Here is a 7,830-nt window from a genome sequence, read left to right as displayed (position 1 = left end):
CCTGTCTCTTTTCTGTGGCTCCCTGTCTTTCTTTAACCTGGCTAAACCCCTAAGAGGTTTGTTTACATAGTTATAGTAAATATCAGTAAGTTTCTAATTCCTGGCGTTTTCTCATACTGAGAAATAATGTTAATACTTATTTCTGAATGACAAATACTAGTCCAAACAAACAGCTCTAAAAGTTAATTAACAGGTTGTACAGTTTGTTCAATGCTTTGGTTGAGACTGTCAAGGGCACACTGTCTTTTTAAATGTCAAATCTGCTGTATTATCTGATCTTGTCATGTTAATACCACTGCCATTCAAGATCCATCCCCTTGATGCAGATTTCGGAAAGGAGTTCAGGTAACACAACTACTCTGGTTTTCATCAAGGTAAACTACACCATATCCGATGCAACAAACCTGCACTGCACAAAGCCAGGCCTGTTTGCTGAAAGTATGAATTGATAGAAATTATGTCTAGTTCAGTCATATTTTGACATCACAATAAAGCACACAAAAACAAGCTTATATAAAGATTTAGATATCATACTGGTGTTTTGACAAAGTGAGGAGTTTCTTGACTAGTTAAAACACCATTTATTCTTGTTGATCATTGTTGAAATTTTGAAATGTAATATAGAAATAACATACTTATGAAAGTTCACATATACATTCGTCCTCTGGCAATAGGTATGCAAAGTTGCATTTTATCAATTTCAACAGTTATTGAGTTATGGTCAAGGTTATTTTTTTGACATGTAACTGACAACAATTAAAAGGCTAACATCTTAAGTGAATACTCTTGAAAATCTAGCGCTCAATTCTGTTAGGTAAGTATTTTCAAAATTAAAGTACTCTACTATAGGGATAAATGTGCAAAATTTATTATCTACCTGCTTTTTCCAAAGACCAAAGTGCCAATTTCGGCTTTTCTTCTCCAAACCATGGTACTTGAAGTAGTGATCATCATGCTCACAGCAGTGTCTGCTCCCTTCCCCGGCAAATCAGTCTCATCAAGCAAATAAACTGCTTGTTATCCTGCAACATTTGATACACGTACATCTTTATTTTATACATGCTATTTTGTTAATCTAAACTATTGCATGATTTCAAAATAAAATATGGAAACCAGTTAATTATTCGGTATTATACAAAATGCCTTCTGATTACGCATCACATGATTGTCATGTGTGCAACCACAAATATTCTCCTTACTTGAAAAAAACTGTCAGTTAATAATTTAATTAGCCGTTTATTAATTTGTGAACTTAAGTTATAAATAACTAAAATGTACCTGAGTGCTCTGCACATACTCCAAACTACGATGACGAGGCATTTCCATATAGTTTTGAACAATATTGGACCAGTCGGTTGGGCATGATGGGGGAAGAAGGCTGGCAGGGAAATGTTAACTGCAACATGGGAGGGTGTCGGACAGGGAGCATGGATACTGTCCTGAAATAACATAGCAATATGATGCATATAAATACACTGTAACAGTTATGTAGTGCACTGTGATCTTTTGTCATTTCATCATTGTTGTTATCAAAACTCATAAACAGATCACAATTATCTACAGTGTTGTCATGGTCAGGATGAGTGTTTCTAGTAAATGAAGGTCATTCATAAGTTATAATACACAAATCATGATGAAAATGTCGTATCAGTGTCGTTGACAAGTCCATCAGGAACACAGTACTCCCCTGACTACATAAACAATTGACTCGATCATGATGAGAAAGTTATATCATTATACAAATTACCTCATTATTATGGACAATGTTGTATGAAAATTAAATAAAAGCACCATGCAGTTCAAGTCCTTTGTTTACTAATCCGGGTTTATGACTATATTAACGAATATTTTAGTCTTTTTCTTATCATTTAAACCCCACAAAGCTTAATATTAAATTTATACAACTGCAATGATATTTACCTGTCAAAACTCGACAGAAGCATCCTCGAACAGCAGTAAATGTAGACAAAAACGTAATTGTTTCAAAATTTCTCGTTTTTCAATTACAAACCGGAAATTACGTATATGGTGAAGGGAGATAACAAGGTTGTTATTATTTCTCGTCGCTATCGGTAACATCGTTGTCGGAGAATATGGATATTTTATGGATGCGGTTTAACCATGTGTTTTATGTTAATTAAATAAATCTAACAAGAAGAAATGGTGACTTATAACAATTTAAGTCAGTGAAATAAATTAAGGTATTAGCCATGTAATACAACTCGGGAAACATCGGGTAACATCGACATACATCGCCACTCGCCGTAACAGATCGCGACGAACATCGGGCGTATTCGGCCTGTACCGGATGTTGCTATTTTTAGAAACAGACGGTATTTCCCGGCTATTCATAGGTCAATAATGGAATTTCTACATCGTAGGATTTGGAAGCATTGTGATGTTTTTCTCATGAATTTACGTTTAAAATAAATAAACACTAAAAGTACACGCTGACAGTTGATTACGATACATCTAACAATTTGAGTCATTACAGTTAAACATTGATTATAAGTGAAATATACGTGTAAGAGAAGATTTTCTCTGGAAAAAACGAACTGTCAACAATCGGCATGGAACTGCGATATTCGTATCAAAGGGCTCTGAATGTAAGTATCCTTGAGCAATTTTGTACGTTGATGTGTTCAAAAACGTTTGTTTTTTAATTTATCTTTGGGATTCTTAAATCATTTTTATTAGCTAAATGTTTAGACAGCATGTTCATATTTTACATGTACTAATGTACATGTTACATATTTATATATGTACTTATGTACATAACTTATGTTTAAGATATGATATGAGTATGTTATCTTTAAATTGATTGTTTTATTTTAGAAAAATATTAGACATAAAATTTTGTTTAAAAATGATGTGGTTTGGTACGTGACCTATTTCTAACATACCACACTACATGTACATACCCGTTATTTGTTTACAAAATGCATATTTTCAAAATTAACCTGTGAAAAAAAGTTGTATGTGGTTTGTGGCTTGAAGCTGCATCTGCTAGGACACTATTGACATTCATTGGCTTGGTGTAGATCTCGTTAAAACCCCATACTGTTCTGAATCATTATCAACCATATGCACAACAACTACACATTTGTGCCTACCAACCCTTACTCTTGGCTAAAACAGATATTAGTGCAGAATGTATAATACTTGTGCATTTGTATTTTACGGTGGTAGTTTCTGCTGGTTGATAATCAGAAGTCTAATTTCTTCCAGGCAGGAAAATGACTGAATATTACTTAGTCAACAACACTGGGTTATGAAGAATTCCAGCCTGCATTAAATACTATGTTGGATCCTTGAGAGCGGATTTGACAACCATGTCCATCCACAAGGCAGTCGCATCTGATCGAGATTATGTGAGTATTTCATATAAAACATATTTGACTTGGTTTTTGTTTTTATAAACCTACTGTATTCAATAATCAAGTGGTGGTGGTGATGGTGGTGGTGGTGGTGGTGGTGGTGGTGGTGGTGATGATGATGATGATGATGATGATGATGATGATGATGATGAATTTTATTGATAAATTTAATTATTTTCTTTATATATATACATGTATGTATCAGCTTGTTGTTGTTTTTTCAAAATAATGTCGAGAAATATTAAACTGTTTATAATTTATTTTGTATATGTATGGTAGTATAATTGTCTATACTAATTAGTTAGAAAGGCTTTAAAGTACAGCTTTTTTTCCTTTACAGCACTAAACATTCTTGATGGGTAAAGTACCTGAAGGTGCATGAAAACCAAATCAGCATTGACTCAGCATTGAGTAGTTATCATCTGTGCACACACTACAAGTACAAAGCATGGGAACAGATCAAACTTCAAATGTTGAAGAGTGAAGAATTATTGTGAAAAAAACTAATTGTTAGAATACCAATGACAAACTAAAACAGATATACATCAAATTACCCACAGAGATTGTTTACATGTTATAATATTAAAAAAAAACCATTAGTTGAGAATTTTCACTCTGATATTTTTGGAGGGGCGAGCCCACTTAGTGTTTTTGTTTCTTCACATATTTTAGTTTAAAAGTACACCCATTTGTTTAAAACTCTGTATTCTGAGTTAGTATCATAAGTAAAATTCATTTATTTGAAAGAGTACATTTTATGAATAAGTCCAATTAAGCTTTATAATTTTTTACAAGAAAAAGGTTGATTTTTAAGCATTTTATTAGCTATAAAAATGTATGGTAACATGACATTATGTATATTTTCTTCAAAACTGGACGGTAAACTATCATAAATTGTCTTTTAAATTGTTCAATAGACATCATAGATAATATCTAAAATGATTTCAGCAGATTGCCTTATAGTTAGCTATTTTTTATGAATTTTATAAAACTGCTATATATTTTCAAACATCGAAAAACTGCTCTTTTCCGAAGAATCAAAAGATCAATCAAAATTATTTTTTTCCATGTGTATCAATAATGTGTTCGTTTGAACTTTAGTTTTCTGTTAACTGAAGTTTATTTTACCAGAAACTGTTGAGTTTATTTCATAATCTCTGATAATGCGAAAAAAAATCAAATATAGACAAAATATTTACTTGTCGCTCTTTGTAGCCCTTGGAGTTTGGGGGCGGGTGTAATGAAACATAAATAACTTTTTTAATTCACGGTAAAAAACCTCCAAAATTTGGATAAAAGTCCCATAGTGTACCAGGATTATAACTATGTTGTCGGTTAAAGCTTTTAAAAAAGTGTGTATTACGCGGCTAATACCTTAACAAAACTTTAAACACGTTTTTCTCGATATTGAAATTGCCGACTTTGTACTGAATGTATAATTATGAATGTTTTTGACACATTGTTGAATATTTGATTTGATTCTGAATTGTCAACATGCTTAAAAAATACAGTAAACAAAACGTTTGATATTCTTCATTTCTACATACTGGTAGTTAATATTCCTTTGAAAGGATTTGTCTGAAGATCATCATCAATAGGTACATGTACAGTATGTTCACTTTTTAACCAAGGATAAATTAACACCCTCGATCATTATAAAAACTCATTTAAAGTGGAATCCATATACTGTTTAACTTAATTTGTTCATCTTTGTGGGACTGATTAGTGGAATTTTACAAGTCACAATTGTGAACATATTGTAAACAGGGAAAATTAACAGAGTGTTTTCCATTATTGTTATTCCTAGTCAGTAACAAAGTTCTTTATGTGAACATTCTGCGACTTAAATGTGAACATTCTGCGAATTGAAACCCCTTCGTTTGATAAATTGACATTTTATATGTTCTAATTGTGAACATTATGTTAACATTAACATTTTTAAAGTTATAACCGTAAACATTCTGCGAACTATTATTTTATTGTGAACTTATTGCGAATAGCAGTCCTAGGTGTGCGCTGATTATTCGCATAAGCTGCGAACATTCTGCGAATGATACCTGCGAATACTGGTGTTCACAATATATTCACAAATTGTTCGCGAGTTGTTCACAAAAAGGCATTCATTCTGTAAGGGTGAAATTAAGACGTTATATCTTCATTGAGATGTTAAGTCATTAATAATTCTAGAAAGTTAAACTTGAATGCAAAACTATATGTAATTTTGTGTTGACATTCTAGTCATACAGTCTATTTGTATATTTACAGTTTTTACCTCACACACAAACGCACGTACATGCGTACACCAAGACTGGGATAAACGAAGTTAATCCACCTCTCGTTCTATATTTTCCACCTTGGGAAATGGTTGTATTTAAGCCTTTAATTATGAATTTGTAATCAATTCTATCAAAAGCTTTTTAAAAATATAATATGAGTAACCCTGCTTTATTAGAGTTATGTTCAATGGCTTCTTGTATTAACCCTATATTTTCACCAATATACCTTCCCTTGATAAATCCAGTTTGATTTGGTGATATTAATGTAGTTATTATTTTCTTAATTCTGTTTGCAATTGCCTTCGTGGCAATTTTATAATCTATGTTAAGAAGACTAATTGAACGCCAATTTGAAATATTTCGAGGTCCTTACCTGGCTTAGGTATAAGGGAAATTAGACCTTGTTTTGTAATCCAGTAAAAGATTGGTTTTGGAATGAGAAATTGATTGATTTAACGAAATGCCCTTTTTAAGATATCCCAAAATACGTTTTAAAATTCAACTGTTAACCCATCTGAACCAGGGCTTTTTTTAGTGTCATTTCTTTAAGAGAATCTGTACATTCGGATTCATTTAGTAAACCTTCACATTTTAATTTCTCTTCGTTGTTTAATTTTGTTGATGGAGCATCAAAAAAGTTAATATTACTGTTTGTTTGTACTTGTTTTTGTATAAATTTTCATAAAAAAATCGTTGCTCATTTAAGATTTCTTTAATGTTGGTTAATATGGTTTGATTCGATTTTACAAAATGGTAATTGTGTTTTGTTCATTGTCGCGTTTTTCAAGACTAGCAAAATATTTACTATTTTTTTCATTATATAAGGCATATGTTGTGTTTTTGACCTTAATATCATTTCGCTAACTTTTTCTGTTGTTATTATACCTAATTCTTGTTTAAGAACACTTATTTCTTCTATCTGATTGTAATTATTACTTAATTGTGTGTTTTCTTGTAGTGTGTTGATTCTTCCGATTAAATCGTTTTCTTTTTTAACTTTTTCTTTTTTAGCATTTATCTTTAGTTGAATACTTGATTGAAATGTTTCTTATAGTCCCTTTAATTAGTTCCCATAGTGTATTTGGGTTACAATTACCGTTTATTTCTATAATCTCCCCAATTGCATTTCTTATCTGATGTTGATATTCAGTGTCATTAATAATGCTGTTGTTGATTTTAAAGTAATTTTTAACCTGGTCCTCTAATTTGCTCATGTGTGTAAAGATTTAGAATTACTGTTGAATGGTCTGTTTTAAATCCTGGTTTAATACTATCTTTAGGAATTGTATTGCGTAAGTATTAGAAATGAGAACATAATCCAGACGAGAGAATATGACTGGTTTTGTATTAGAATGCCAAGTATATTGGTGTAAATTTGGATTGTTTTAGCGCCAAATATCAATCAAATTATAATTTGATATTATTTCGTTAAGTGTTGCTATCCTACCATTCTTCTTGTCAATGGAAGGGTTTAGCACAGTGTTGAAGTCACCTCCAATTATCATATTTTGTTCATTATTGTCATCTACAAACATTTCTAATCAGTCGAATAACGTTGTTTTGTCATCATTTAGTCCATAAACATTAAATAAAGTAATATCTTTATTATTTACTTGTATGTCTAAGGTAATTAGCCGACAAGCTACTAGCTCATAAGAATTTAACATTTGATTCTTTATTTACAAGGAAGGCAACGCCTTCTTTATTAGACTTATTTCCACTAAAATTGAAAAAAACCTTCCATTCTCTATTCCAAGATTGACTTGTTAAATGGGTTTCTTGTAGAAATATTATATTTTTAGACTCTAGATATTTAAATACTTGAAGGCGTTTTTGCTTATTGCCGAGTCGTCCTTTAGGGTTTAAAGTACAGAACGTGATACTCATTATTTGAGGATTGAAAAAAAATACTTTCCTAGTTTTTTTTTTTTATTAACAGTAAAATACTATTAATAAAGTGTTTATATTGTTGCTCTTTAGTACGTGAGCTGGCCTATTTTGCACCTTTTTCATATTTGTAATATTTATTTAGGTATAACTTTAACATAGATACCAAAATCACACTTACTCACCATACATCCAACATTCGAATTACTTAATGTCTCCCTAGATTACAATCTACTTATTGTTAAAAGACTGTACAGGGAATTTAGGAAGTAACATGATCTTAGTTTGAT

General features: G+C 31.3%; 1 long non-coding RNA gene across 1 annotated transcript; it reads right to left on the bottom strand.

Annotated features, from left to right (window-relative positions):
- Window positions 1–886: 886 nt before the first annotated feature.
- LOC128221998 (uncharacterized) lies at window positions 887–2,014 on the bottom strand. Its single transcript, XR_008259041.1, has 3 exons — window positions 1,921–2,014; window positions 1,279–1,439; window positions 887–1,022 (listed from the first exon to the last, which is right to left on the bottom strand). It is a non-coding gene; the product is annotated as an uncharacterized LOC128221998 (long non-coding RNA).
- Window positions 2,015–7,830: the final 5,816 nt, after the last annotated feature.

Source organism: Mya arenaria, chromosome 16, assembly GCF_026914265.1.
Source record: "Mya arenaria isolate MELC-2E11 chromosome 16, ASM2691426v1".
NCBI classification, from domain to species: Eukaryota; Metazoa; Mollusca; class Bivalvia; order Myida; family Myidae; genus Mya; species Mya arenaria.
This window is presented reverse-complemented; position numbering and strand designations above follow the sequence as displayed.